Source organism: Lepidochelys kempii, chromosome 6 (assembly GCF_965140285.1).
Source record: "Lepidochelys kempii isolate rLepKem1 chromosome 6, rLepKem1.hap1, whole genome shotgun sequence".
NCBI lineage: Eukaryota > Metazoa > Chordata > Testudines > Cheloniidae > Lepidochelys > Lepidochelys kempii.
In genome coordinates, this window is record NC_136385.1 from 4,737,219 (window position 1) to 4,760,015 (window position 22,797).

Below are 22,797 nucleotides of genomic sequence, written 5' to 3' on the forward strand. Positions count from 1 at the left end.
TAAGCTAGGGATAGTCAATAGGCGGACCATGGGCCAAATCTGGAATGCGAGATGCTTTTGAATGGACCCCACAAAGTTTTTATTTGTTTATTATCATTATGGGTTTTTAAACATTTTTTTCTTGGAGTCTGGACCTTGACTATACCTTGACCAAGAAATTTGGACCTTGACAAAAATAGGCTATCCCTTCATTAAGGTATATATCACTTACTTTCTCCTCAAAGCACATTCTGTGGTATCTGAGTGCCTGGCTGTCAATAACATATTTCTTGGTATGGTTGGGGTGGTTACTAGATCTATGAAGGTAGGTGTGGTGATCCATGGGTTTCTTGTATATGGTTGTCTGTAGGGTTCCATTGATGAAGCTGATTGTGGTGTCCAGAAGTTGATGCTAGTGTGGGAAAGCTCCAGAGAGAGTTTAATGGATGGGTGGTGGTTGTTGAAGTTGTGGTGGAAGTCTGAGGGAGTTTAAGCTGTCTTCCCATAGGATGAAAATTTCTCAGGTATATCACTAGTTTCATGATGCACTTCTCCAGAAATTCTTCTTCAGGATGACCCATGAAGAGGTTAGCATATTGGGGAGCCATCCTAGTACCCCTGGCTGTTCTCATGCTTTGGACAAAATGTTTATTGCTGAAGGTAAATCTATGACAGGCGAGGATGAACTGGATGAGTTTGGCTATGTGTTTGGGATGGATAATTGATGGTTGTCCACTGTCTTTTAAATATTTGGGGCAGGCAGCTATCCTGTCATTGTGAGGGATATTGGTGTATAGGAAAGTGACATTCATCGTGGCAAGGATGGTATTCTGAGGAAGGTTGTTAATACTGTGGAGTAGAGTAGGGCTCAAATGTACTTGAGCCATCCAGCTACTGTGAGAGTGGACTGTCTGGAAAGACTCTTGCCTAGGCTCACAGCACATGCACGTTTCAATCTCTTTGGCTTATGAGTGTTTGCACGCAGTGTTCTAGAAAGCCAAAGGTTTCCTTTAATAGATGTTTTCAGTATTGCTTCCTCAAACGGGCAGTCAGTGCCACACACTGGCTGAAATAAATGCTGAGTGACTGAGATCAAGTAGGGGATGTTGAGCTCTGTGGTGCACAATCCCCTCCATTGTAAGACTGCTGATTTTGCAAAATGCTGTGTTTTTGACGAGCTGTGTCTGGGGAACTCCTTGCTCAAATGACCCTGAAATTTGGGTCACTAACCCTATCCTGTTCCCCCAGGAGACAACAAATTTCATGATAGTCCAAGTAAGCATAGAGATCTTACAGCACTAAGAAGAAATAACATTTAAGTAGAAAGGGCTTCTCAACCTAAACTAAAGCAGAGCTGGTGCTTCATTATAGAATCATAGGACTGGAAGGGACCTTGAGAGGTCATCAAGTCCAGTCCCCTGCCCTCATGGCAGGACAAAGCACCATCTAGACCACCCCTGACAGGTGTTTGTCTAACCTGCTCTTAAAAATCTCCAATGACGGAGATTCCACAACCTCCCTAGGCAATTTATTCCAGTGCTTAACCACCCTGACAGTTCAGGCATTAGGAAAAAATTCCTATCAAAACTTCCCTTGCTGCAATTTAAGCCAATTGCTTCTTGTCCAATCATCAGAGGATAGGAAAATAATTTTTCTTCCTCCTCCTTATAACAACCTTTTAGGTACTTGAAAACGGTTATCATGTCCCTTCTCAGTCTTCTCTTTTCCAGACTAAACAAACCCAAGTTTTTCAATCTTCCCTCATAGGTCATGCTTTCTAGATCTTGAATCATTTTTGTTGCTCTTCTCTGGACTTTTTCCAGTTTGTCCACATCTTTACTGAAATGTGGCACCCAGAACTGGACACAATACTCCAGCTGAGGCATAATCAACGTGGACTGGAGCAGAAGAATTACTTTGCATGTCTTGCTTACAACACTGCTGCTAATACATCCCAGAATGATGTTTGTTTTTTTTGCAACAGTCTTACACTGTTAACTCATATTTAGCTTGTGGTCCACTCTGACCTCTAGATCCCTTTTTTGCAGTAATCCTTCCCAGGCAGTCATTTTCCATTTTGTACATGTCCAACTGATTGTTCCTTCCTAAGTGGAATATTTTGCATTTGTTCTTATTGAATTTTGTCCTAGTTACCTCAGACCATTTCTCCAGGTGTCCAGCTGTTTTTCAATTATAATCCTATCCTCCAAAGCACTTGCAACTCCTCCCACCTTGGTATCGTCTGCAAATTGTATAAATGTACTCTCTATGCCATTATCTAAATCATTGATGACTATATTGAACAGAACTAGACCCAGAACTGATCCTTGCAGAAGCCCACTCGTTGTGCCCTTCCAGCATGACTGTGAGCCATTGAGAACTACTCTGGGAATGGTTATCCAACCAGTTATGCACCTACCTTATAATAGCTCCATCTTGGTTGTATTTTCCTAGTTCTTTAATGAGAAGGTCATTTGAGACTATATCAGATGCCTTACTAAAGTCTCGATATACCACATCTACTGCTTCCCCCCATCCACACGGCCGTCACCCTGTCAAAGAAAACTATCGGGTCGGTTTGATATGATTTGTTCTTGACAAATCCATGCTGACTATTACATATTGCCTTATTATCTTCTAGATGTTTGCAAATTGATTCCTTCATTATTTGCTCCATTATCTTTCCGGGTCCAGAAGTTAAGCTGACTGGTCTGTAATTCCCTGGGTTGTCCTTATTTCTCTTTTTATAGTTAGGCACCATATGTGCCCTTTTCCAGTCTTCTGGAATATCACCCGTCTTCCATGACTTTTCAAAGATAATAGCTAATGGCTCAGATATCTCCTCAGTCAGCTCCTTGTGTATTCTAGGATGCACTTCATTGGGCTCAAGTGACTTGAAGACATCTCACTTGTCTAAGTAATTTTCAACTTACTCTTTCCTGTTTTGAACCTACCCCATTTTCACTGGTGTTCACTATGTTAGGCGTCCAATTGCCACCAACCTTCTTGGTGAAAACCGAAACAAAGAAGTCATTAAGCACGTCTGCCATTTCCACATTTTCTGTTATTGCTTTTTTGTCTTCTTTGAGTAATGGGCCTACTCTGTCCTTGGTCTTCCTCTTGCTTCTAATGTATTTGTAGAATGTTTTCTTGTTACCCTTTATGTCCCTAGCTTGTTTGATTTCCTTTTGTGCCTTGTCCTTTCTAATTTTGCCCCTTCATTCTTGCGTTGTTTGTTTGTATTCATCCTTTGTAATCTGACCTAGTTTCAACTTTTTGTAGGACTCTTTTTTTTATTTTTAGATCATGGAAGATCTCCTGGTTAAGCCAGGGTGGTCTCTTGCCACTCTTCCTATCTTTCCTGTGCAGTGGAATAGTTTGCTCTTGTGACCTTAATAATGTCTCTATAACACATAATAAATGGGTTAATTGTTTATCAGGTCCAAATACCCTAACACTGCACTGGAGACATTACCGTACCAGGACTGGCCTGGAGGTGTCTTAGCATTCGCTCCCCATGTTGCAATGTGGGTAAATTTGCTTTGTAAGTAATGACAGTACTCACAGCTCCCCAAAAGGACAGAGAAAGTAGCGTGAGTGAAGGGACTTATTTGGTCGCTGGGAGGTAAGCAAAGCCACAGTGCTGTTAGCTACACCTGTAAAAGACATGTCCCAGCAAAGAGATGGAGGAAGATATGAAGAAAATCAAAAATAAGTCTTCCCAGAAGGTGTAATCTGCACTGACTGCTGAAAGGGAAATAAAGGGTCAGATCCTCCGGATGAGCCATTGATGCCCAGCACAGCTCAGGGTGACGGGTGTAGGCTACCATCACAGCCACCTGATCCTCAGACTGCCAGGCACCAGTCTGATCCTGAGCAGCAGCTTAGAGCAGCCAAGGGATCATTCCAGCTTCTGGGATCACCACAGAGACAGGGTCCTGAGTCTATGCCCCCTCCTCCAGTAGCTGTGAGCTGGGATGTCATAGAGCTGGTTATACTGGAAGATTTTCTAGGAAATTCTCAGTTGGCCACTTAAGCCATTTTCAAGTGGACTCTGCACTGCGCTGAGGATAAGGATTGGGATCAAACAATGCAAACCAACCTAGTGGAGTTCAAAGTGGGCCAGAACTATGTTTTATTTGCATGGAAGTAATCCCATTGGCTTCATTTTTGTTATACCAATATAAGTAAGAGAAGAATTGAACCCAGGATGTATAAGTCATCTGTTACTGGGTACTGCTTTTCTTCAAATTACAAACATCAGGCTGTCTATGGAATAAGTAAACTGTATATAAAGTCACCATTTTCTACTCTGAAATTTTGGTTTGTTTTAACTTCCTTCTGCAGAAAGAAGTAAAGCATTTCAAGATGTCCTGTCCAGATTAAACCTGGAGAAGCACAGAAGCATCAAGATCAGGCTGAGGGATGTTTTGGAGATCTGCCCAGAAAGCATCAAGAACAGGATTCCAGAGGCATTAGGTGATTTACCTTGGCATTTCCTGAGGAAGGTCATGGCTCTGAATGGGGCGGCCAGAAATACAAGCATTGGGCACAAGGCTCCTGAAGAAGAAATGGATGATTATGAGGAGAAACTGCATACTGATGGCACTTTCTGTTTTAGTGACACTGAGATGAAAGTTTCTCTGCAATCTCTTGATGTTCTTTGTGCTGTTCTGCTTTGCTCAGTTTCCTACAGCAGGAGATCCTGTCCAAAATGTCCATGTGCCAGTTTGCCCTCCCTCTGCTGCTACCCGCCCTCAACACCCCCAAGGGCACCCTACTACTGTGGGTCATGAGGGACATTGTGAGGAAGTGGAGGCCGCACTCCCTGGCACAGAGCAGAGGGTTCAGAGAGGAGAGCCTGGTGCTCACAGAAATGCCAATGATTTCTTTTCTGTGGATGGGGAGCTGCAGCTTCTCCAAGTCCCAACTCCTCAATGAGGTTCTCAGCCCCTCCCAGCAGCACCACGATTTCTTTATCCATTGGGACATGGAGTCTGGGAACTTCCTTCAGAAAATCGCAGATGGGCTGGTTGAGATTTCCTGGTATTTCCCTGGGGGAACGGAAATTTCTGATCTTTTCCCAGAACCCATTGCAGTTACAAATCTGCACGGAGACATTGAGTCCCACTGGCTACAGTTTAGCTTTTTAACAGCGGTCTCCTCCGCAGTGTTCATAGTTACCGAGAGCATCGGTGAGAGAGAATACGAGCTGTTATCATCTCTGAAAAAATCCAGCTCTAAATATTACTTCATCCTCAACTGCAAGAATAAGAAACCCAAAGAAACTCTGGGATTTCTTAATAAGCTGTCCTCAGTGTTGAAACTGAGCAAATCACTAATACTGGTGAAAGATAGTACCATGAATAATGCAGGATTTGTGGAAAAAGGTGAAGTCCACCATAGGAACCATAGTGAATTCATCTCCGAAGACAGTGAGTTTGGAAGCCATGGCAGTGACGGCACGTGACCTAGGAATCCAGGTGGATGAGGAGTGTCAGGCATGTCAGTGTGCGAGGAAATATACTGAAGAAATCACTGCAGAAATAAGAGATGGGGCAAAATACAAAAGGGAAATGCTGAGCCTGCAAGGAGACCCATGGAAAAACTTGGCTCAATTGGAAAAAGAGATGTGCCAAATGAAAAGGCAAGGGGACGTGGCCATTGAAGACTATAAATCTGTGCTGAAACAGAAATGGTTAGAGATACGTAGACAGCGGAATCAGTGTGACCGTACTAATGGTTTGACTAAGTTTATCAATGGAATAGTACAGTTCAATCCAGTGGAGAAACATTACTTTCTGAAATGGATGAAATTTAGCCTGGATAATATTGCAAGGGGGAATCTTTCTGAAATGTGGGCAGACTATAAAGAGAAATGTGAAACTCCAGGAGTGGACCGAAAACAGATGGAGGAATTAGATAAATTAATATCTGATAGTTCCTTGGGGGGGAGCATTTCATGCGTGAGTTGGGACAGTTCTATGACGCTGAATGCTCAATGGTTAAAGAAGGGAAAATGGAAGAAAGCCAAAGACCATTCTCCCATCTCCCATGCACAGCAGCTGACCTGATGCTGGAAGGGTTTCCTGTGGAGCTGATCGATGGAGATGCCTCCAACATCCCCATGAACTGGGTAGTAGATGTTCTAACTCATCTCCATATCAGACTAGGGGGTAGATCCAGAATGGTGGTTATAACTGTGCTGGGAGTGCAGAGCACTGGGAAATCGACTCTTCTCAACACCATGTTCGGCCTGCAGTTGATCAATGTAGCGATCGATGTACGCGAGGAGTGTTCATGACACTCATTAAAGTTACAGAAGCTGTTCAGGAGCTGCTTGGCTGTGATTTCATCCTGGTGATAGACACTGAAGGTCTGAAGGCCCCTGAACTAACAGCACTGGAAGACAGTTATCAACATGACAATGAGCTGGCCACCCTGGTGATTGGACTGAGTGACATCACCATCGTTAACATGACCATGGAGAATGCCACAGAAATGAAGGATGTTCTGCAAATTGTGGTCCATGCATTTCTCAGAATGGAGGAAATAGGACAACAGCCAAACTGCCAGTTTGTGCACCAGAATGTCAGTGATGTGTCTGCTCATGATCAAAACATGAGGGACAGGAAACACCTCCTGGAGCAGCTGAATGAAATGACCAAAGCTGCAGCAAGGATGGAAAAGCAAAGCAGGGAAATGGCATTTTCTGATATTGTGGAGTATGACCCAGAAAAACACAATTGGTACATGCCTGGCTTGCGGCATGGAGTCCCTCCCATGGCTCCCGTAAACACTGGATACAGTGAGAGTTTGTGTGAGCTAAAGAAATACCTGTTTGAATTCATAGAGAACCGTTCACGGAAAAGAGCTGGAAAGGATATTCCTGATTTTATTGTATTGTTGAAGAGCCTGTGGAAGTCAGTGAAACATGAGAACTTCATCTTTAGCTTTAGAAATAGCCTTGTAGCTTAAGCCTATCACCAGCTGTCTATGAAGTATTCTGAATGGGAATGGGGTTTCCGCAAGGAGATGTATCTCTGGAAATCTGAAAAAGAAACTTTTATCCAGAATCAGCTGCCAGAGACACTAGAGGGTGATCTCTTTCACAGCTTAAAAATGGAAGCACAAGGGAAGCTAGAGCAGGGAGAACAGAAGCTCTTGAATAACTTAGAACAGTATTTGAAAGGTGAAGCTCCAAATTTGAACCTGATAGAAAAGTACAGAGAAGATTTCAAAAGGAGCACGAATAGCCTCAAAAGAGAACTTGAAAATTCTTCAACCAGTAACTGTAAGGAAGCAATTCGAATACGAAGAGGACAGCACAAGATAGACAATATCCAGTCTGGGTACAAGCAGAAAATTGAAGGGGAAGTTGACAGACTCTTGGCTGAATACCGAAACAGAGAAGATAAATTAGACCATGAGAAACTGAAAAAAGAATTTGAAACGATGTGGCGAGAAACCTTGTCAGAGTTAACGCTCTGTACTTTACAGAAATGTCAAGTTGTTCAAGATATGGATCTCCAGTTGAGAAAGGATCTGAAGCACAGAGGGGGTGCTGTCAGACAGATACTACAACATGCAAAAAGCCTGCTGGATTATAGAATGAAGTCTTTCACAATGAAGAAGGAGTACTTAAACTTAAAATGGACCAGAGCAGTTGCAGAATACTTCTCACAGGAATGTTACTGTAAAACTGAAGAGTTTGCTCTATCTTTAATGACTGAATGCAAGAAATACATTGAAGAAAAAGTTAAATCCAAAACAGACTATGATGAAACCTATTGTGGAGAACTGCTGCATATGGTTAATGAGAGGTTAAAAGAGGAGGAGATTGAGCAACTTCACACTTCTCCTTTGTTTGAAGTTGACCTGAAGCGTCACGTTTTGGGGGAAGCAGCTTGGCATTTCAGAAGATGCATGAAGATTTTATCAAAGAAAACGATCCTCAGCAACATCTGGAGAAGCTGAAACCTCATTATTTCTCCATATTTACTGATCTCTATTTGGAAAAGAAGGAAAGCCAAACAAGGGTGAGGAATTTCTGCGATCAGTGTCTCCAACCTGCCCTGGTGGGTTATGTCAACAAAAGGCTCGGACTAGAAATAGTTGACAATTTTCTCAGCAGTGAACAGGCCCTTGAATACGCCAGCCAAAGCTTCTTTCAGTTCTTTTTGCTAAAGAAGCTGCTGGAAGAGATTAACTTTGACAACTATGTGAAATAGATAAGTAACTATGAAGAGTTTGTCAAATCCTGGATACAGAGATGTCTGATAGACCACTATGAAGGGAAGGCAAGTTTGAGAGATTTGGAGAAAGGGATTCTATCCAGAATAATAAATAAAATCAAGGGAATTCTGAAAAACTCCATAAATAAAAACAATAACACAGTTTCTGCCTTTTTAGACAGCTTTTACAAAGAGCTGCAGCAGGACCTGGCCATTTCCAGCAATAGCTTAGTTGAAGACAATTAGAATCCATTGAAGACAATTAAACTGCTATATTTAGAGCATGACTGTCATTTACTCTCCCTATTGTGCATTAAGAAATTAGTATTCTTGTTTTAATGTAATCACGCATAAGAAGCAACAGAAAACCATTTACAGTTAAACAAAATAAACTTGGGAACGGACTTTTTTGTGCTGGCTTATTTATTTTGAAATGTTGCCTTGGAACTTTTTGTTTTATTTAGCCCTGAGAGGAAGGATAGTGGGTGAGGTCAGCAAACATTTCAGGAGATGTGATACTTCCAAAGAACAAACCCAAGATCCCAAGTGATGCAGGAACCCTTAACATTTAAATTAGCCCTTCTGAGAGGCCTGATGCTGATAAGAATGACTGACCTCATGAAAAACGGGCTTTGTTTTCTCACTTAAACAGTGAGAAAATTTCACGGAGCCCTGAGCTCTCACTGGGGGGGATGGGGTGGAGACCCAATGGGGCACAAGTTAGTAACCGCTGTGGTGGGATAGGCAGGGCCAGCTCTGGAGTCAACAGAGCAACCCTCAGGTGAAGCAGTTAAACCCCAACCCAAAGACTGGAGTTTCCACAGTTACAAGGGAAATTAGATAACTATACACACACACACACACACAAACAGACTGAAATATGTAGGGTTAGAAATCCCCAGTAACAACACTGATGGCCCAAACTCTCTGCAGTGACCCCAAACCATGACACTCCCTCTCTGTGTCCCTTCTCGACAGTGGGGCTGTGAGTGTAGCTGGATTGGGCAGTGGCTCCGTCTACTGTCCCACGGAGGAATCTCTTCTCTTCATTGCCACATGCCACGCAGTTGCCGTACTCTATCTGTCAGCCCAGCTGCTCAGTGGATTTGCCCATGTCACCCGGTTTCAGTTGTTCCTTTCCACATAGAATCACAGGACTGGAAGGGACCTTGAGAGATCATCAAATCCAGGGGTTCTCAACCTTTTTCTTGCTGAGACCCCATTCAACATCCTATAAAAACAATAGGGCCCGGCAGGGGGGAAGCGTGGGCTCCAGGCCAAGGGGACACACTTGGGCATAGGCATAGTTTTACTTCTATTTTTTGGGGGGGCGGGGGGAGGAATGCCTGGCATGGTTCATCCCATCTCCACAGAGCAGGGTCCAGGGAGGATGTGCCATCTCCACCCCCTGACTCACTCAGGAGGGCACCCAGCTTGTCTGTGCTCTGGGGCGATGCAACCAAAAATATATCTCAAAGTGGGGACTCAGTTCAAAAGGTTTGAAAACCGCTCAGGGTGCGGGCAGGGGGTTAGTTAGGGGCTGTGTGAAATGAGGGGAGTAGCTCAGGGTGCAGGGAGGGGATAGCTAAGGGCTGTGTATGGGCAGGGGGTAGCTCAGGGTGCAGGCAGGGGGTAGCTATGGGCTGTATGCAGGCAGGGGGGCTTCCAGTGCAATGCCCAGCTTCAGGGGCAAGGCACTGGGACTCCCGGCTTCAGCCTCCCTGCTGCTCCTGGCTTGTGGGGGAGGGTAGGCTTGCCGGCTCGAGCACCGCGTTGCTCCTAGCTAGGAGGGGATGTGGGGACCCTGCCGGCTTCAGCCCCACCTAGCTTCTGGCTGCGCCACTCCCGGCTTGGGGGGGATGGGGACGGCACCACGGGCTTCAGCCCCGCGCCGCTCCTCACTACAGCAGGGGGCCCACTGGCTTCAGACCCGCACCGCTCCTGGCTTAGGGGGAAGGGGGGGGCAGGCTTCAGCACTGGGGCTCCAGGTTTCAGCCGTGGGGCTCCACGGCCCCCCGGAAAGGGCTCACTGACTCCCCCGCTGAGAACCACTGATCTAATCCAGTCCCCTGCACTCATGGCATGACTAAGCATTATCTAGATCATCCCGGACAGGTGTTTGTCTAACCTTCTCTTAAAAATCTCCACTGATGGAGATTCCAGAACCCCTCAGGCAATTTATTTCAGTGCTTAACCACCCTGACAGGAAGTTAGCCATTGATAGCTACTCTCTGGAAATGGTTTTCCACCAGTTTTGCACGCATCTTATAGTAGCTCCATATAAGTTGTCTTTCCCTAGTTTGTTTATGGGAAGGTCAGGTGAGACTGCATCAAAAGCCTTACTACCGTCAACATATACCACATCTACTGCTTCTCCCCATCCACAAGGCTCGTTACCCTGTCAAAGAAAGCTATCAGGTTGGTTTGACACGATTTGTTCTTGACAAATCAATGCTGACTATTACTTATCACCTTATTATCTTCCAGATGTTTGCAAATTTAGAGCTTAATTATTTGCTCCATTATCTTTCCAGGTACAGAAGTTAAGCTGACTGGTCTGTATTTCCCCAGGTTGTCCTTATTTCCCTTTTTTTAGATGCCCTTTTCCAGTCTTCTGGAATCTCTCCCGTTTTCCATGACTTTTCAAAGATAATCACTAATGGCTCAGATATCTCCTCAGTCAGCTTCTTGAGTATTCTAGGATGCATTTCATCAGGCCCTGGTGACCTGAAGACATCTAATTGGTCTAAATAATTTTTTACTTGTTCTTTTTCTATTTTATCCTCGGATCTCACCTCATTTTCACTGGCATTCAGTATGCTAGATGTCCAATTACCACTAACCCTCTTCTTGAACACTGAAAGAAAGAAGTCATTAAGCACCTCTGCCATTTCCACATTTTCGGTTATTGTTTTTTCCCTCTTCATTGAGTAATGGGCCTACCCTGTCCTTGATCTTCCTTTTGCTTCTAACGTATTTATAGAATGTTTTCTTGTCACCCTTTATGTCTCTAGCTATGATCTGTTTTTTTCCTTGGCCTTTCTCGTTTTGTCCCTACAGACTTGTGTTATTTATGTTCATCCTTTGTCATAATTTGACCTAGTTTCCACTTTACGTACAACAATTTTTTGATTTTTAGATCATTGAGGATCTCCTGGTTAAGCCAGCATGGTCTCTGGCTATACTTCCTATCTTTCCTATGCAGTGGAATAGTTTTCTTTTAGGCCTTGTTGTGGGGCAACTGCCCCACTCCAGTAAAACAGGGGTTAAAAGCATCCCTGGAGAGGGCTGTAGCTGGGCTAGGCTGATTCGGGAAGCAGCCACAGCTGTGGCCAGCTCAATCAGGGTCCAGCTGGCCCTTATAAGAGGGCTTGGGGCCAGAAGTGAGAGGAGTGTCACTCTAGCTCTGGAGGGAGAAGGGCTAGCTGCCTGGGAGCAATGTACCTGAAGTGGAGCAGTGCTGGGGAAGGGCAAAGGGAGCTGGGGAGCAGCAGTCTGGTTAAATCCCCAGGCTGAGGCCTTGTTGAAGGCCTAAGAAAGGTACTGGGGAGGCAGAGGGGCAGCCTGGGGATAGGCAAAGGCACCAGGTCCTACCCCCTCGCCAATGATGAGTAGCCATTACAGACTGCAGTCTGCCCCAGTGAGCAGGGGCTAGATGATGACTGGCAGTAGCCACTGAGGCAAGGTGGGTTTAGAGGGTTGGGGGTTCCCCTGGGAGGGGAGACCCAGAGTGTGGGGGTACAGCTAGGGGGCAGCACCCCAAGGTAAAAGGGCACTGAGGTCCAGGAGGGATATGGGGGCCCTAAGGCAGGCAAGACACCAGCCTGCAGAGGGGGCTCCCAGTGCTGAAGAGCTAACTTCCAAGATGACCAGCAGGAGGCGCTATGCCGGTGAGCCTTCGCCTTGCTACAGGCAAGTAAAAATGTCTCTGGAAAACTGCCAACTCTTGAACTGTTTTTCCCTTTAGACTTGCTACCCAGGGATCTTACCTACCAACTCCCTGAATTTTCTTAAGTCAGCCTTCTTGAAAGGCAGCACCTTGCACAGACACATTGAATGTTGCCTGACATTATCAAGCTCTTTTTGAAATTCCTCACAATCCACCCAAACAAAAGAATTCGGTGGCCCGGGCAAGTTTTCCTATCTCAAGTTTTTAGTCCATTATTCCAGGTCAATAATAAACACACAGAACACGACCAATCCTAGTGTTGCCACTCAGGGCGTCCCACTCTCCAGGTGATCATTAATTCCCACCTCTCCCCATCCAATTCTTACACCTCACATATGGGCTCTGTCTCTCCGCTGCTCCCAGCACTGGGCCCTTCTCCCCTTCTGCTGCTGCACTGAGGCTCTCCGGCCTCCCTCCTTGGGGCGGCTCAGGTCTCCCTCCCCACAGCTCGGCCTGGGGGCAATGGGGCAACAGGTCTCCTGGGGCAGGGACGCTGCAGGGGCTTGGGTGACCAGATGTCCCAATATTCAGGGCTTTTTCTTCTATAGGTGCCTATTACCCCCCACACACACACACTCTGTCCCGATTTTTCAAACTTGCTATCTGGGCACCCTAGCAGGGGCTGGGGCTGCAGTGCAAGCAGCCCCATCGTGCGAGTTCCCCACCCCAGGGCAGAGGGGCCCAGCTGGGCTGATTTGGGGGGAAGGGGGGCAGGGGGAAGCAGCAACAGTTCCTGTAATCTGACCTTTCCCACACCCTCCCCCCACAAATCTCCCCATGGGTCTTCTACTAACCCCCCCAAATCCTCTCTGCTCCCCTGAATCCGCCTCCTGACACCCTGCCTCGCCCTGCACCTCCTGCCCTTCAGTTACCCCCAAAAAGCCTTTTCCCCCTCCTGCCCCTCATGCCCCCTGAACTGCCACCTGCCGCCTCCTGCTTCCATCTCCTTCGCTTGCCCTTTGGACGGCACCCGCCCCATTCTGCTCCCTGCCCTGAAGCAAACAACCCCCCGCCCTTTGGCTTGATAACACCCCTCCCCTGCTCCAACCTCTGTGCCCCCAGCCCCAAACCGCATGGGGCTGGGAGGAGGAGAAAGTCCTTGCCGGCTAATAAAGCCAGTTTGTGCCCCACAGCCCTGCCTTGGGGAGGGAGGGAGTCAGCCTGAACTTCTCCCCCAAAACTGACCCCTGTAAACTGCCCCTGAACTTCCCCCTCCTCAACAATCCCCTCAACTCTGCCCCCCAAATCTACCCCATGCCTGGACTCTGCCCCTCCCCCATTCTGGCCCCCTCCTCAGTCCCCCTAATGAGCCCTGTATGAACCCCAACCCCCTCTGCTCCCCTGAACCCATCTCCTGACCCCTGCAGCCCCTCCTGCACCTCAGCCCCCCCCCGAACTGCCCCCTCCCTTCCCTAGTGACCCCCAGCTCCACAGGGTGACTCTGCTGTGTCGGTTTAACTGTCACCCCAGGACATGCCAAGCTCCCCTCCCCCCTTACAGTCACCTGGGCCCTCATTAGCCTCGGGGGTGGGAGCTAATTTGCACAGAGGATAATGGAGCAGCCAATCAGGGGCTGGCCGGGGTGCCGGGGGGGCTATAAAGGGCTCCTCAGGGCTTGCAGACCCCTGGGTAGGGCTGTAGCTGTGCTGGGAGCCCGGGCTGCAGGGTCAGGGAGGGGTCTGGGCCCAGCCCCAGAGCCGGCAGGGGAAGCGGGAGGCTCTGGTGCTGCGCAGGGTGGGGCAAGAGCTGGGTACAAGAGGCCCCAGTCACTGCAGCTCCCCCTCTGTGGGGCTCCAGGGGAGAGGTCTGGAGCATTTGTCACACGCTTGGGATCCCCCCTGTAAGGGAGGACAAACTGGGCTTCATTCATACCCCAGTCTCAGTCATAATGCTGGGGTAACAGCGGGGGCCCCTTTCATAAATCACCTCATTATTTTTAGCTCTTTGTTTCATGGGTTGCAAGCCTCCCACATTCTCATTCAGTGAAAGAGAGCCGTCCCCTCCTGCTGGCATCGAACCCCGTCCCTCTGACTGCTACCGACACGGCCTGGCCTGGGAATGTGAAGGAACGTCTCCGAACTGAGAGGAGACACGCACAGAAACATACAGTCCTCTGTTTTGGAGAGCGAGAGGCTGGAGAGACACAGACATACCCTCAGTTCACTGATCTTTCATGTTAATAACAGTTTGAAGAACATCCATCCAGTCTAGAAGAAAGGTTTGCACTCTCCGAGCAGCTCAGCACAGGGGATGGGGGCGCTGGGGCAGTAAAAAGGCTCCAGGGAGCCCTGAACCTCGGTGGCTCCTGCTGGGGTGCCCAGGCACAACGGGGCACAGCTCGGTAACTGCTGGGGTGGGAGAGGCTGTAACAGCACTGAGGGAAGCTGAATGCAGGGGGATTTCTAGTTAAAAGGGAAGTTAGAGTTATTACAGTAAATGTGTAGGGAGAAAGAAAAGGAGGACTTGTGGCACCTTAGAGACTAACCAATTTATTTGAGCATGAGCTTTCGTGAGCTACAGCTCACTTCATCGGATGCATACCGTGGAAACTGCAGCAGACTTTATATACACACAGAGATCATGAAACAATACCTCCTCCCACCCCACTGTCCTGCTGGAAATAGCTTATCTAAAGTGATCATCAAGTTGGGCCATTTCCAGCACAAATCCAGGTTTTCTCACCCTCCACCCCCCCACACAAACTCACTCTCCTGCTGGTAATAGCCCATCCAAAGTGACAACTCTCTTCACAATGTGCATGATAATCAAGGTGGGCCATTTTCTGCACAAATCCAGGTTCTCTCATCCCCTCACCCCCCTCCAAAAACCACACACACAAACTCACTCTCCTGCTGGCAATAGCTCATCCAAACTGACCGCTCTCCAAGTTTAAATCCAAGTTTAACCAGAACGTCGGGGGGCGGGTGGGTAGGAAAAAACAAGGGGAAATAGGCTACCTTCCATAATGACTTAGCCACTCCCAGTCTCTATTTATTCTTGTGACACCCCCCCCCCTCCAACAGGGCCACAGACCCCCCAGTTGAGAACCACTGTGGTAGAATAGATCCCTGTCAGCTGAAAGAGCTGAGGCTTTGTCTTCACTGCAGAGTTAACCTGAGTTTTCTACACTCAGTTACTGGGCTTGAGTCAGCCTCTCTCACATGAGAAGAGCCGCACTGTGAATAAACAAAGGTCCTGCTGTGTCCAGACTGGCACTGCACTCACTCAGGTGGGGCACTGAGACTTTTAGGAGCTCATCCCAAGGCTCTTTGCCCAGCAGTGAGCTGAGCCACTCTATGGATTCTTTCCCAGTGGATGGTGGGAGAACTTGTCTGTCCTTTCTTGGGACACAGGGGGAAGAGTGGGAAGGCATTGGAGAATTAGAAGCACTCAAGTGCAGCTAGCTTGCATCCATACTACAGAAAGATCATGTTAGCTGGTGAGTTGTGCTAACTTAGGCTTTAGCCTGTGCCCCGAGGGGCCAGCTCACTTGAGTTATTAGCAGCACATCTTAAGGGTTTTTCTGTGTGGACAGGAGTCGAGTTAGGGCAATGCATAAGGTGTAGCTCGAGTTAACTCGGCCTCTCCTTTTGAATCTGAGCAATATTATCTGCAGAATACAATGAAAATACTTCACTCTCACAAGCCCCATTCACACCTGGCAGTGCCAATCTCTTCTAACCATGTTCACTGCCAGTACAGAACAAAGGGCGATAAGAGGACATTGTCTTGGGGAAGGTCTGTCTCCTCCAGCTCTCTGGTTTGTTGAAAGTCTAATTCCAACTCGGGATTTATGCCACATTTCTCCCACAGCTTTGGGGCTCGCAGAGTCTGTGATTCCTGATTTAATACCTCCATCAAGATAAACAGAAGAGAAATAAGTTATTTAATGACTAATTCTCTTCAATCACATCCTGTTTTGTATGTCTTTGTTTTATTCAATACACTGCACCTGCCGGCAGGGCCGGCCCACAACATTTTGGCACCTCAGGCATTAGGGTGACCAGATGTCCCAACTTTATAGGGCCAGTGCCAACTTTTGGGTCTTTTGCTTATATGGGTTCCTATTACCCCCCCCCACCCCCTCTCCTGATTTTTCACATTTGCTGTCTGGTCACCCTATCAGGCGGGGAGCTCAAATGACACCCCCATGCCCCCTTGCTTGGGCCAAAACTTTGAAAGGTCTCAATTCTGCCTTCTTTCTGTTCTACTCCGCCCGTGGTACTGCTCTGCTACCTACCCCAAGAAAGGAGAACTAACAACTTTAAATGCCTTGTTCAAAAATTGTCAGTACACTTTACTATGCAGACAAGAAAAGTTACATTTGCTGTTCAGGCATTTGAAAGTTAACACTGGCATTTTGATGTTTGAATAATCAAAGTGGTGCTTCCGTGCCTTCTTAGTTGCAGAGATTTCAACTGCTTCTGCTTCCTGAAGGTCCACAGTCTGGGCCAACTCATACTCTATTGAGATGGTTGCAAGGCCGACTAGCCTCTCCTGGGTCATTGTGGAGCGTAGATGTGATTTTACTAATTTCAGCTTGGAGAAGCTGTGTTCTCCCCTGGCAGCTGTTACAGGAAGTGTTAGAAGTATGCACAGAGCCACAAAATAATTTGGAAAGACGGTGGTCATCTTATTTGTGCACGTATATTCCAGAACAGCCTTTGGAGTTGATCCTGTTGAATGTATCTGAAAAGGGCTTTCAGTTCATCACCTATATCACTTGCATCAATATCGCACATGTCGTCATGTGTCAACACGGTCTCTAGTGCCCTGCATTGCTGGTTTAGGTCTTCTTCAGGTACAGTGAGGAGTTTGGGAACATCCTACAACATCCCAAATATGCTGCTGTGATCCTTGAGCTGCATGAAACGTTCTGCAACGGATTGTATCGCACAGTCTAGCACCCGGTTAAAGAATTCAGCTTTGAATTGTTGTTTGGGGTCTCTTATGAGATTCTCCCGTGCCTCATATGCAAAATGTTGTCTTCTTTGGTGACTCTTGTATTCTTGAATGGGTGGGGAAATAGCTTCAGTGTGAAGCTCCTCTACCCATTTCTGCGCACTCTTCAGAACGTTTTGAAATCCCTCATCTGGCCGGAAGGAGTGTAGGTGGCTGCAGCGGCAGAGGAGCCAGCCAACAGAGCTGGAGACAGGGGAGGTTGAGGGGGAGTTCTGCTGGAGGAGAAGGACTGAGGTGAGAAGGCAAAGACAGACACAGGGGCAGCAGTGGTGGTGACCCAAGCGGTGGAGGACACAATGAAAAACTCATGTTTTCTTCCACACTATGGATAGAGACCTCTTTAATGTTTTTAATGAAGTAAATACTCATGGGAACTGTGCGCTCATGGGAGACTTTAACTTCCCAGATATAGACTGGAGGACAAGTGCTAGTAATAATAATAATAGGGCTCAGATTTTAATAGATGCGATAGCTGATGAATTCCTTCATCAAGTAGTTGCTGAACCAACAACTGGGGATGTCATTTTAGATTTGGTTTTGGTAAGTTGTGAGAACCTCCTAGAAGAAATGGTTGTAGGGGACACCCTTGGTTCCAGTGATCATGAGCTAATTCACCTTAACCTGAAGGGAAGGATAACAAAACATAGATCTGTGAGTAGGGTTTTTGATTTCAAAAGGGCTAACTTTAAAAAAATGAAGGACATTAGTTAGGGAAGTAGATTGGACTGAAGAACTTATGGATCTAAAGGCAGAGGAGGCCTGGGATTCCTGCAAGTCAAAGTTGCAGAAGCTGTCAGAAGCTTGCATCCCAAGAAAGGGGAAAAAATTCATAGGCAGGACTTGTAGACCAAGCTGGATGAGCAAGCATCTCAGAGAGGTGATTAAGACAAAGCAGAAAGTATACAGGGTGTGGAAGATGGGAGGGATCAGCAAGGAAAGCTACCTTATTGAGGTTAGAACATGTCGGGATAAAGTGAGAAAGGCTAAAAGCCATGTAGAGTTGGACCTTGCAAAGGGAATTAAAACAAATAGTAAAAGGTTCTATAGCCATATAAATAAGAAGAAAACAAAGAAAGAAGAAGTGGGACAGTTAAACACTGAGGACTGAATGGAAGTTAAAGATAATCATAGAATCCTAGAATATCTAGGCATGGCCCAATATCTAAACAAGTACTTTGCCTTTGTCTTTAATGAGGATCTTAGGGTAATGGTAGCATGACAAATGGGAATGAGGCTATGGAGGTAGAGATTACCATATCCGAGATAGAAGCCAAACTTGTACAGCTGAATGGGACTAAATGGGGGGCCCAGATAATCTTCATCCAAGAATATTAAAGGAATTGGCACATGAAATTGCAAGTCCATTAGCAAGAATTTTTAATGAATTTGTAAACGCAGGGGTTGTACCACATGACTGGAGAATTGCTAACATAGTTCCTATTTTTAAGAAAGGAAAACAAGTGATCCGGGTAACTACAGGCCTGTTAGTTTGACATCTGTAGTATAGAAAAAAATTTGAAGGAGAAAGTAGTTAAGGACATTGAGGTCAATGGTAAATGGGCAAAATACAACATGGTTTAACAAAAGTTAGATCGTGCCAGACCAACCTGATCTCCTTCCTTGAGACAGTAACAGATTTTTTAGACAAAGGAAACACAGTGGATCTAATTTAGCTAGATTTCAGTAAGGCGTTTGTTACGGTGCCACATGGGGAATTATTAGTTCAAGAATACAAATTATTACAGAGGGTCCTACTGAAAGGTGAACTGTCAGGCTGGAGGGAGGTTACCAGTGGTGTTCCTCAGGGATCGGTTTTGGGGCCAATCTTATTTAATCTTTTTATTACTGACCTCGGCACAAAAAGTGAGTGTACACTAATAATGTTTGTGTATGACACAAAGCTGGGAGGTATTGCCAATTCAGAGAAGGACCGGGATATCATACAGGAAGACCTGAATGACCTTGTAAACTGGAGTAATAGTCATAGGATGAAAATTAATAGTGAGAAGTGTAAGGTCATGCATTTAGGGATTAATAACAAGAATTTTAGTTATAAGCTGGAGATGCATCAATTGGAAGTAACAGAGGAGGAGAAGGCCCTTGGAGGATTGGTTGACCGCAGGATGACTATGGGCCACCAATGTGATATGGCCGTGAAGAAAGCTAATGCGGTTTTGGCATGCATCAGGTGAGGTATTTCCAGTAGAGATAAGGAGGTGTTAGTACCGTTCTACAAGGCACTGGTGAGACCTCATCTGGAAGACTGTGTGCAGTTCTGATCTCCCATGTTTAAGAAGGATACAGGAACAGGTACAGAGAAGAGCTACTAGGATGATCCGAGAAATGGAAAACCTGTCTTATGAAAGGAGACTCAAGGAGCTTGGCTGCTTTAGCCTAACCAAAAGAAGGCTGAGGGAACATGTGATTGCTCTCTGTAAATACATCGGAGGGATAAATACCATGGAGGGAGGGGAATTCTTTAAGCTCAGTACCAATGTGGACACAAGAACAAATGGATACTGTGGAAGAAGACAAGTTCTTACTTTTAGTTTGCATGCAACAAGTTAGAGACAGTTTTATTTTTAGGCAATTGCAAGAAGGAAGACAGCCGTTTGGACAGGGTGTCTGTTTTTATGCAACTTTTTAAAGTATAAACAATGTAAAGCAAGTATTTATACCTTTTTATTACATAAAGCTCTGCTTTGTCTATACATTTTTTATATTGTATTTGTTTTTAACATGTTTTTGCTACAATTACATTTTATTGTTCTTTTAAGGCAAGGTTTTTGCTTTGCAATTTTTGTACGCTTACACCAGTTTTGACTTTAGAAGTTTTGAATTCTTAGGGGTTAGAGTTACCCTGACTTTTGCTTTTTTTTTTTTTTTTTTAACAGAACTAAGATGGCTGCACTTAAATGCCCTTTTTTACTTTCACACTCCCCTCTTCAGTGCTTTTAGCCCAACCATCATTTTTAAACTTTTATTTTTATTAGACCTTGTATTTTTGATATTAGATTAAAAGGATCGGCTCCATAACTTTTGATTGGATGTAACGATAATGCATAATTAGTATGAACATGAAAAGTATTTTTGTTATTCTGTTTTTTATAACAACAATAACATATTTTTAATTAAACAAAAACAATACAAACATTAATGTGTTTAGTGTAATAATATGCTGGAGTTATTTTGTAGCCTTAGTTGCATAGCACAATATATTATAATTAGTCCATAAGATAAATGCTTTATAGATGGTATGAAAGGCATGTTTTTTAATTTGATATATATTTGGAAGCACATAGATTTGGCCTTGTAATTTAGAGATTTTTCGAACCTTTGGTAGGAGTGAGTGTAGGTTTTGGAATTGGTCGGGTATTAAGGTGGTTTAATGAAAGGGTATTTGAAGCCTAAGATTTAATTATAGGATTTTATTTGCAGGCCAATAGATAAGGATTTTTTGCAGCAATGGTGAAATTAAAATGTATGTTTTGCAAATGGTGACCTTAACGTTTACACAGCTGTAACTAGCTTGGAAGAGCAGGTGTTTTGTTAGGGTTGGTTTTTGTTTTCTACTTTTTTAACAAACGCTGTTAGAAACAGTGACACATTTTTTTTTTGGCTTTAGCTTTTGTACGCACTGAGGCTGTGGGGGCTTTAAAGGCCAAAAATGTTTATTGGCTTTTTATTTTTATGTAAACATTGGGTGTTATTTTAGGAGCACTGACAACAAATTGGCTCGGCATACCAGGGGAATTATTTTTTTTAATATTACCGTGAATTGTTTCATGTTCTATGCATTGTTTTTACGGACCCGGCAGGATTTGGTATGTGGGAGCCCACACCCCTTTCACCGGCCCGTAGGCTTGGCAGGAGCACTGCGAGTGCCTGCAACTTTACCCTGAAAACGTTTAAGTTTGTTTTTACGGCCACAGATCAGATGGCACTTTTGAAGCACGAGTAAGGGCAGTGGGCCAGGCCTGGTGCTTAAGGTCACTGTGAATGGCCATTAGCTGGTTATTTAGGAAATTTTGAACATGCCAGATTTTATTGCAATTTTTTTTGCCTTAGTGATATTTAATACCATTTTTATTAATAGCTTTTGGGTTATTAACCTAAGGGCGGAGATAACATGTAATTTATCCATTTCAGCTTGCACTTGGGTTAACTGTGCTTCAGTCATAAGACTAGTGGCCTTTTTTAGCTGCCCTGATTTTTTATTATGTTGTTGGCTTTTATAAATGTTTTCAATTGCTGCTGCACTATTGGCCCCACTTGACAGGTGTTTGACCCAATATTTTTTTAGAGGAGACACGGGCGCTTTGCTCTGCTAACCAAATGGCAGCTTTTTTGGAGCAGTTGGGATAGATATACGTGACCTGAAAGCTAAATAGGGGAAGAGTAAATTTTATAGTTTTTAATATAGCATTAATTACTATTACTTTAACACATTTCTTTTAGTAAAGTACCATATCACATTTGTTGTTTATATAATTTAAAATACTTTTAAGAAGCATTGACATGAATAGCATAGGAGGGGTATTTTGCAACATGGTACAGATTAGGTTATTAATTACTGGGACTATTTTAGTACAGGTAAATTTTTGGTGGCAGAACACACCCTTTTTTAAATATGAATTTGGTTCTTTACTAATTGGGCAACCAAAAACAATAAGGACCTTTTTTATGACATATTATAGACCCCTAAGATGGCTTTTATATTAACCCCGCTATAAAATCCACGAATTTTAATTTTAGATTTTTGAGGCTTATTTGTAGTGATATTGTATACTTTTCTTTTTATGGACTAGTTTGTTTTTTATTTAATTGTTTTCTTAGATAGGATATTTTGAACCTTTAACCTAATTTTTTAAACAATATTTAATTACATTATTAAAATGTGAAGGCCTTGGCCATTGGGTTTTATTAGAATATCTGATGTTGTTTGTATTTGGATGTGTTACGGGGGTAGAAGTATCATGGAGGGAATGGCAGGGGCAGTGGCAACAAGGCACCTTTGGTATTTGTTATTTGAAAGCGAATTAGGGAGGGCAATACATGCTGAAGGTACTTATTGAAAAACACAGGGCGCAGCCTTGGAATAAACCCCCAAACCCAATTAATACCACACTATTAAGCATGGATTTTACAAGGGTTTTTTTTTTTTTGCCAGTGTATAACGCTACGCCTTGTTTACCAGGGCCAGTTTTTAATGTTCTTTGTAGTTAGGAATTTTTGGACTTTGGCGGTTTTAGCAGAGTGAGCGGCTTTGTTTGTTTGTTTGTTTGTTTGTTTGTTTGTTTTGGAGCAATTGTGGTTTAGTACTGTGGAAGAAAATATATATATATATATATATATATATTTTAGTTTGAATGCAACAAGCCAAAAAGAGTTTATTTTTAAGCAATTGCAAGGGAAGAAATGCAATGGATGAAGAATACCTTTGCCTTAGTAGTTTTTTAAAGTATAAACAATATAAAGCGGTATTTATACCCTTTGATTATATAAGATGGTGTCTTTGTTTATACTTTTTTGATATTTTATTTGTTTTTAAAATTTTTTGCTAACAATTACATTTTATTTTTATTTTAAGGCAAGGTTAAACAGCTTTGTTTGCAGTTTTTTATACGCTTAAGCAGGTCTGCCTTTACAAATTTTGCGGTATTATGGTTCTGC

The 22,797-nt window shown here is 44.5% G+C and overlaps 1 pseudogene; it reads left to right on the forward strand.

Annotated features, from left to right (window-relative positions):
- Nucleotides 1-623: 623 nt before the first annotated feature.
- Nucleotides 624-22,797, forward strand: part of LOC144930607 (up-regulator of cell proliferation pseudogene) — a 48,367-nt pseudogene continuing 26,193 nt past the window's right edge.